The following is a 9,509-nucleotide window of genomic DNA, read 5'->3' as shown; positions in this document are numbered from 1 at the left end:
GTAAAGTAGATTGCTCTGTAAAAAACCTGCCATAGTTGAACTAAACCCTCATTTTCTCTTAAAAACCACAACATTAACATCATATAAAAAGCCAGTGGAATTTCAATGGCATAGAAAAAAATCATTGACCATTTGTCAAGTTCTGCATAAAACTGGAAAATGCTTCCCCTGGTACTGTTAAACTGCAAGAAGTCTCATCGGCTTGGCCTAGTTAGCATGGGTGAGTTTTTTCAGTGTGTTCTTCCTGTTATCCTTGTAAATGAAAGAAACACAGCAGCTGTGGAAGACAGACCCCAAAAAAAGGCCAGAACACGACCTCACAGAGCTGCAAGTCAGGAAGAGCTGGGACTTGGGCAGGGAGAGCAGGTGAGTGTCCCACAAGAAGACATGGATTTTGAGAGATGTTTCATGGACATGGATTTTGAGAGATGTTTCTTCTTCTTTGAGAAGACATGGATTTTTGGAGATGTTTCTTGGACTTCAGCTGTGGTGAGGGTCTCCTGAAAAGCCTCCAGCAAGCTTCTTTGGCAGCCAAGAGGGGAAGGGGTGAGGGTGTGTTAGCAGAAAGCAGGAGAAGATGGTACAGAAAATGCAATTCAAGCAGAAGAACAAAAGACAGAGGGGACCAGGAAAAATGTGGAGGTTTTGAGTTGCCCTTTCTTTCACTGTATGGGGCCCATGTGCAAAATCAGCTCATGAGCAAAGCACTTTTGCAGGTCTGTGCAGAGAGTTAAGTGTTGTGGCAATCTGAAAATGCCCCACTGCAAGACGTGAGCTCAACCATGTTCCCTCAGCACAAGGGATGAAACCTCTTTCTTAAAAAAAAAAAAAAGTTAAAAATTTTCTTTAAAATTATTGTTCAGGAGACATACAAACAAATGTAACCTCCTGCTCTTTCTCAGCAAGTCCAGGCAACACTAAACACCCACCTTCTCTTTTTTCCCCCCATTAATGGTCACTGCAAGGGAAGGAAATCCTGGCTTTGTCAAAGCAGTGGGGAGGTTTTGCATGGCTGCACATCTCCAAGCTCAGGCCTTCTGCTGAAGAACCTAAACATTTGTAAATAAAAAGGGTGATTTGCCCTTGTTCATATACTAGAGTTCTGTTTTCCCCAATTACAATGCTAATTAATGGTTTTCACTTCATTCCCACTGTGACAAGCAATCACTTCCCAAAGCCCAAAGCCCAAAGCCCTGTTGGTGCCTCCATCATCTTGAGATGCAGGTGAGCTTCTTTTCCCAGACTCTCAGCAGCACCAAAGACAGATGTTTGTGGTTTTTTTGCTTGCTTCACTCTTCACTCTGAAGATTTGATTTTCTCAGCCTGAGGCAGCCTTCAAGAGTTAAGGTAGTAAATTAACCTGTCTGCTTTATGGTTTGTAGCCATCCTGCCTGGCTGCCAAACTGCTCAGCGTGGCCACATCTTTCCTCTGAGCCTGATGGAGATGCAGAAGGACCACCCCCACACACACAGCCCTGGAACATCAGCTGGTGACAGATTCTCCTGGTTTTATCTCCACAAATTGTGCCCAAAGTCCTGAGTCCCATCTGCCTCCATCCATGGTGAAAATTGTGCATTGGGTTTTGTGTGGCCACTGGCACCAGGAGGCATTGCCTCCCTCTTTGGGCAGCTGGCAGTGCTGAGTGTTGAAGGCAGCATGATGTGAGCTCTCAAGGTGGACAGTGAAAGCAATGAGCAGGGAAAAGCCTGATTTCCCCTCCAGGTGCAGCCTCTCCACCTTTTACCCAGGGGACTTTCCTGTCTCATCAAGACCAAGCACGAAGGTAAATGTCTTTTCAGTGTCAGGAGCATTCTCAGTGTGTCTCACCTTTAGTAAAAGCATCCTTCTGCCTGCAAGCTGAAGAGCTCATTATTCTTACAGCACCTCCATATCACCTTTAGAAATAAAGGTGTGTACAAATATCACAGCTAGCTGACAAGCTGGAGACAATTACTGCTTGCTCCTTCTGACCCTTGGCCACACACTCTCTGCTGCCCTTCTGCCTTTTTTCCCGCTTCAGTCTCACCAGAATCCCCAATACTGTGTTTTGCAGTGTAAAAATGACAAAGAGCAGCTCAGTTCATGATAAACACAGAGCACATGTGGCTTTCATGTCATTGAAGGCTGCAACACTCCCTCAGCACAGGGCATCTCCCCCAACACAGGATAGTTCTTGCCAGATTCCCTAGTAATGAGATAAAACAAGCAGGATTCCCCTTTGTTTGTAGCAGGACAAATGCTGACCTATGCTACAGGTGCCTTCCCATGCCTTTACTTGGTTTTATTTATGGCAATGTGTTGGAAGGGATCCCTGGGGTGGCCAAAATGTCGCAGGAGACTTTGCAGCTGACTCCAGCAGCCAGCAGAGCTATTCCATGTGCCCAGGGTGAGGGAGTGTGACAATACTGGGCTGTTGGGATAAAATGTGATTAAAAGAAGATAGAAACAACAGCCTGACTTCATTCTACAGCTCTGTAAGTGTCTGTGTCACTCACCTATTTTTTTTTTCTACATGCTATTGGTTTTCTGCTTTGTCTTTTATGAATACACCATTTCCATGTATGCATACATTTTGTCTATTAAGAGCCACAGATTTGCAGGCAGTGAGGCCATTCCCTTCCACAGTGACATCAGCCAGTGGAGGATGTGATTTATTTTAGCACGATGCAACTCCCTGTAATCAGAGTAATGCTGCTGCAGTGGCCAGAGGCTCCCTGCACAATGCAGAACATTTTGACGCAGTGCAAAGACTCCTCCTTGCCATAACAAAAGAGACACTGAGAGATGTGCTCACCAGAGCTGCACCACTGACACTCACACAGGTCCTGAAACAGCAGCCCAGGCCTGGGTGCCACGAGCTGTGCCCCAAACTGCTCTGACCCCACCGTGCCCAGGGCTCTGCAGTCAAGGCTGACAATGGCAGCATCAGCCCACCTCAATCTGCCTCCACCTGGGACTGTTGTTGCCATAAAACAGACTGAGAGCTCTTTGGAGAAGGGCAATGCCTTTTCATTCTCTGCAGAGCATCCCACTCTCCCCTGGACACTGCACAAAGCCGCTCTGCCGTTTCCAAGGTGATGCCTGGAGGTGAAGCCTGTTATGTATTCTCTTGCAGGTAACAGCAGCTGTAGCTCAGAGATGCCCTTGGATGGGCTATTGTTTGAAAGGAGGTAGGAAAAGGACAGAAAGATCTATTAGTAACCAATTTTTAAAGACTGGAAAGAAAAAAAAAGAAAATAAGGACATTTATTTTATGTTTTCTAATGCAGTTCAAGTTCTCACACCTAGCAATGAGCATTGTATCTATGTTGTAAACAACAAAATCAATCATTTGATACTGGTTTAGTTTTGTAAGATAATGGTTACAAATGTTGTTTATGCCTAGTATTAAGTCTTGAGTTGCCTGAGGAGGACTGACTTTATAAATCAAAATGTAGATGTTCCTTCCTGAGGTCTGCCTAGAGGAAGAGCTGGCTGTGGGTACAGCACTTCATCCCTCACTGCCCTTGGACCTCTTGAAATCTTAGGGAACACTTTTTAAACTTTAAAATATCTTTCTGGAATTTCCTCTCAGAGTCTTGCCACAATCCAAAAATTACATTATTTTAAGCCTGATTTACATTCCCTGGAGTCTTTCTACTGATCTCCTTCAGCTCAAAATTTCACAATACCCTGTGGTTTTGCAAGAAATAGTTTAATAGACACACTACAGTCAGTGTGCTAAGAAAACAAAAAGCTGACTCCAGAAGATGCTTGTTTCCTTTCTGGTTTTCCTCCTAGTAGCTCCATGTGGGAACCATAAGTGTAAACCATACACACTTGGATAAAATGGGCATTTCTTCAAAACATGAAAGTCTGTTCTTGCAGGATAGTGTTGATCTCCAGCAAGGCCAGAGCAACATTTCATCCAGGCTGCTGTCTGTCACTGAGAAATCAATGCCGGACATTTGAAAGGATGAGTGATAAAGCCAATGCAACAGCTTGGAAAAAAACCAACAGAGACCACTGCTTCTTCCATCAGGATCCATCTTTATAACACACAGTCCAGTATTTATGTTTCTACCTGGGAAAGTTTAAAACAAGTCTTGGGGTACAGAAGGAAAGACAAAACAGCCACAGCCACACCACCAAGCACTTGTTAGAGCAGACATTTCTGCCCTTAGTGGCCATTCACCCAAATGCTCTGCCTCCCAGTGTCCTGGGAGGCAAAGGAAAAACATTCACACATGGTGTTTATGGCTGCAGTCATTGCACCTTTCCCAAGAGAACAGAGAGTCTTTATCAAAGGTAAGGTCAGTGTAACAGGTTGCTGTTCTACACAGGACTCTCATTAAGGCCAGGATGGCTGCCTCAGGTCGCTGCTTCTGCAGCCAGTGCCAGGCCTGGAACACAGGCAAAGCTCTCAGGACCATGGGGTGATTTTTGGGGCTGTCTTGTGCAGGGCCAGGAACTGGACTTGGGGTCCTTGGGTCCCTTCCAACTCAGGATATTCTATGAAATGAAGGCAGGGAGATGGTGAGCAGTAAGTACATCACAGACACTTGAATCGCTGCTCTCAGCACATTGAAAGGCGCTGGTGGTGCCAACAGAGCGAGGTCTGCCCCAGCCTGACCCAGAAACTCCCCAGGTCCAGAAAAATGGGAAAGGGGAGGATGGATGGAGATGAAGAGGGCCTGGTCATCTCCCCTCCTTCCTCCAGTCCTCACCAGGAGCAGAATACAATTGTGGTCATGCAAACAAGCACCCACTGAGCTGAAGTCTTTTCAACCATGGCCTCTGATGCAATAGAGACCTTGGAGGCTGGACTGGTGTCTGTGGTTGTTCAAGAAGTAAAGAAATAAGTAAATCATCCATCACAGAAGCACTTTTTTTGGATGTTAAAATGTGATAGACTACAAATGTACTGGTGTCTGTGAGATGAGTGGTTTATTCCCCTCCTCAGGCACGATCCCACGGGGGCACCACCATTCCCACAGCAGGACCTGCTTTGCAGAGAGAAGACCAGGAGGACTCTCCTGCTTTGTAGGCAAGATGCAGGGCATGACCTCTATTGCAAGAGAGACATCCTGGGGCCAGTTTAGCAGTTCAGGATTAACTCTGTTAGCACTGCTTAGCCTGGCACAGAGGGCTTGACTGCCCCTCTAAGAGCTGCTGGCAGCTGTGGAATGGTGCCTGAGCATCAGCATGGGATGCTGCAAATCCTCTGCCTCCACATCCAGCAGCACAGCACTGCATTAGGTCATGTATTTGTTATTTTTACCCAGAGGAATTGGGCTAGGGCGTGGTAGGGAAATACTGAAAGTTTATTTTCTGTGGAAAACCCACATGGAAAATCAAAAGCACACTGACACCTCTGCTGTGCAAATCCTTGGCATAGAGCAGCTCTGCTTTCCATCTGTGTAAGAACATGCATATCTATTTACTGTGCTGAGCTCCAGGCAGCACTGGTACATCCAGAGGGCACAAAAGGCATCTCAATTAGACTACAAGCATCAGTTCAGTGCATTTTATGTATATAGTTACTGGCAGATTACAGACTTAACAGACATTTCTTCTAACTGGCACAGGGAGCACCAAAGAGCTCAAAAGCTGTTTCGAAATAAATCTCTCTCAACACTTACATCTGCTCATGAAAGCTCTGGTCTTTTAATCTGTCTCTGATGTACTGAACTTCTGCAACGTGCTCCTTTTTACTGATTTACAGTTCTTGCAGGTGCCTTCAGGGCTCACAAAAAGGTCCAACAAGGCAGACGAGGGCAAAGGGAAAAAGGCTGCTGCAAGCAAGAGCTGCAGTCCCCTGCCTGGAAGCAGTTACAGTCCTCAGCTTGGGGTACATCACATAATGCTGTGGGCTGTGCTCATGCAGTAGCTCTGGGATGAGAAGATGCCCTGCCCTGTTCCTGGGGGCTGTTGCCAGTCTCCCTTGGGCACTTGGGAGTGGGGTGCACCTGTTTCCCTGGGAAGCATGAGACTTGAAATGCTGTGCTCAGTTTGGGGCCCAGTCACTACAAGAAACACACTGAGGTGTGGAAGCATGTCCAGAGGAGGGCAAGGAAGTTGGAGAAGGGTCTGGAGCACCAGTCCTGTGAGGAGCAGCTGCTGGCACTGGGGCTGTTCAGCCCATCACTGGACTGCCCACATCAGACACTGAAGGAACCTGACACCTCCTCTGTGGCCATCCCCAGGTTCCAGCTGTGCACAGGCACAGACTGGCACTGCTGGCAGCAGCACTGACAGATTTCCTGTGAGAATACAGACACTTTTCATCTTTAAGGGTCTTGAAACATCAGGATAACCTCAGAGGGGGCTTGGGAACCCTGAGGAGGGCACGAGAGAGGTGGAAGTATTTCTCTGTGTGGTGGAGTGGCTTGGAGTAGGTGCAAGCCTGCAGCACTTTGCTGTGGATGTGACTTGGGCTGACAAAATGCAATTACTGGATCTGGCATTTCTCCAGGACCCCAGGATTAATGTTCTGATTCACATGAAACCTATTAGATCCCCATAAATACATAACAACATTTTAAAGAGTTAATTTATTTTCCTCTCCTCTTCTCTTCTTCTGCAATTTGCATTATCTGCTGCTAAATATATTATGGCATGCTTTACCCCAATTCACCACTTCAAAGACCTCCCCGTAGCAATTTCATAAGTAAATCACTACTTGATCTTATAACTCAAGTACATAGTGTCAACCACAGGAATTTTATTTCAGTCCAAATCACCATGCTTTTGGAAAGTTAATATCCATTATTTTCCTCTGGTAGTTTCATCTGCTCTACAGCAGTAGGAAAAAAATATTTCTGTCCAGCTGAAGCCATTAGGTGGAGATCTGTTTAATGGAGACATCCCAATGCTGCCTGTTAATCTCTCCTCTGCAGCTGAGGTCATTTGAAAAATATGCGTGTTTACTTTGTTCACCTCTCTAATCTGAGCCATAATTTCTTTTTCCTCACAGACCCTGGAGCACACAGAGATTGTTGTTGTTTAGGCACATCAGGCACCCTCCCTCCAGGGCAAAAATACGACGTGAATTTATAACTCAGGGATCCTCAACTCCTCTCTGGCCCACAGGTGACCGATGTGGTGGCATGCACCAGAGCACCAGTGACCACCTTCTGTGTCAGGTAAATCAATATCTTCCCACCTTTTGACCCTTTTACAACACAGTTGGCCTTGTACCAACCAAATGTGCTAGGAGTTGTCAAGGCTCCTGGAAAAAGCAGCTTTGGAGGTGGTCCTCAGTTCTGAACAGGGTCTGGTCTTTGCCTCTCCAAGTAGCAGTGCCAATATTTTATGCTGTTGGCAGACTCTTGTCCTCTCTGCAGCCAGAGAATGGGAAAAATGGCTTGTCTGGCCTCTGCTCCTGGACTGGTCCACACTGAGGTGCACCTGGCAAAGTCACAATCAGCTCATGAGTGGCCAAGTGAGGGAGCAGCCCCAGAGGCAGACGCTGCCTCACCAGTCACCACCTAGAAGGGTGCTCAGCTGCTTGACACAGAAATTACTGACAGCAAAATTAATAGGAATTAAAACCAGCATGAATTGAAACAAATTTGAACAAGGAGGGGAGGGATTCCCCTCTTGGCTCAGCACAGGAGCTCACAAAGGCCCATGTACTTTGGTGTGGGGAAGTCAGCAAGAGCTGAATGTTGTGTATCAGTGTCCTGCACTGATTTAAGACCACAGTCATAAATAAAAATATTTTTCAAGAAAATACTTAGCTCTTGAAAAAAAATATTTGCTGTTTTTTCATGATTATGTGTAATTCTTAATTTCTAGGCTGCCCAGAAAACCCAGAGAGGGGCCTTATTTACTTTCCTTAGAAATATTTTGAAGATCTTTTCTTCAGCAAAAGGCAGGAAGTGCTTTTCCTCATTGGTGAGTGGGATGTCCAGCCAGGAGGGGCAGCATTAAGAGCACAAGTGACCAACACTATGCTATGAGGTTGCCTACCCCAGATGTCCCTTCAGGGCTTGCACAAGGCTGCATTTGTTCCAATCTGCTGAAGATGAGGAGAGGCAAGTTTTGCCTTGATCCGCAGCTGCAGAAAGGAATCAGATTCTAAACATACCCAAAAGTGAGATTAAAACACAAACAAGGTTAAATGTTGGTACTCCAAGTGATAATTCAACTTTATTTTTTCATAAAAGAAGAACAAAAGAGAGAAAATAGTAAGGTGGGAAAATGCCAAGAGAAGCACAGGAAGGGGGTTACCAGCACCATGGGCCCAGCCCTGGCTCACAGAGTGCAGGAGGGAAGATCTGTGCTGGCTGTGATCCCAGCAGCCACACCAGCACAGGGAGGCAGGGCAGCAGCAGCACAGACAGAAAATACTCCAGCACTTGGTAGAGGGACATTTTGCAGCAGCCTCTGTGGCAGCTTGGGCCCTTGCTTATGGAGGGTTTTGAGAGTAGAAACCTCAGGTCCCCCTCACAGCAACAGCACATCAGGGCAGAGGTTCTTTGCTCCCCCAAAGTTCATTGGCTGCTTGTTGGTATCCAGATGAAATTCACCTGATGTATCCAAGTGTTCCTTGCTTGTCTGCATCAAGGCCTTTTAATGACCTCACACTGTGTGCCTCATTTCCTAAAATGAAGCAGTTCAAAGCTTTAACTGTCAAACCTCAAATCTTCAAAGAGGCAATGGAGAAACATTGCTCACATTTTACTGGTTCACTATGGGACACTCCTAAGGGTTGGGAGCTCCTGACAGAGACTCCATTGCTAAATCCAAACTGCCCTTCTGTGAGCTGTGTCTTTTTCTGTCCATCTGTCCACCCATGTGTTGGTCAGAGGTTTCTCCTCTTGTCTCACATCTAAAACCTAAGATAAGGTATTGGTGAGATGCCTGGCTCACAGCTTAGTGCTGAAGGGGAGAACTACAACTGCACATTTTAATGTTTGCCATTAACCTTTAATAAATGCTTCCCTCTTATTGGGTCTGTCACTGCAATAAATTTCAAAACACTAAACACTTGAGTTAAATCCTTTCTAACAGTTCCCTTGTTAGGCTGAATAAAAGTCAGATTTCTTCAATATGCCCCACGAAGATCCCTAATCATCTCCATTGTTTTTCTCTTGGCTTCTTCAGTATTAACAGTATGCAGTTTCAACAGGAACTGCCAGCTTCCTCATCAACTTTAATAACAAGTGTTTAATAATTGCAGGTATAATTATTCACAGCACTGACAAAATTTGCTATTCACCATTAATTTCTTCAAATTACTGAACACATAAAGCAAAAATTGACTAGTTAGAAAGACAGTAATTTTTAATAATTTTCATTACTGTTGTTTAATGAACAAAATCTGCAACTCAGCGTTCCAACAATATTTCAACACAATATAAAAGGAAAGCCAGCAGGATTCTGGGTTGCATCAACAAGGGCATCACCAACAAAGATAAATATGTCATTATCCCACTTGTCAAGCCACACCTGAAATATTGGTCCCCACTACACAAAAATGATATGGACAGGCTGGGGAGAGTCCAGAGAAGGGTCAGAAAGG

The sequence above is a fragment of the Agelaius tricolor genome, unplaced genomic scaffold (assembly GCF_023055355.1).
Source record: "Agelaius tricolor isolate 1412-34295 unplaced genomic scaffold, bAgeTri1.0.p SCAF_24, whole genome shotgun sequence".
NCBI classification, from domain to species: Eukaryota; Metazoa; Chordata; class Aves; order Passeriformes; family Icteridae; genus Agelaius; species Agelaius tricolor.
Note: the sequence above shows the minus strand (reverse complement) of the source record.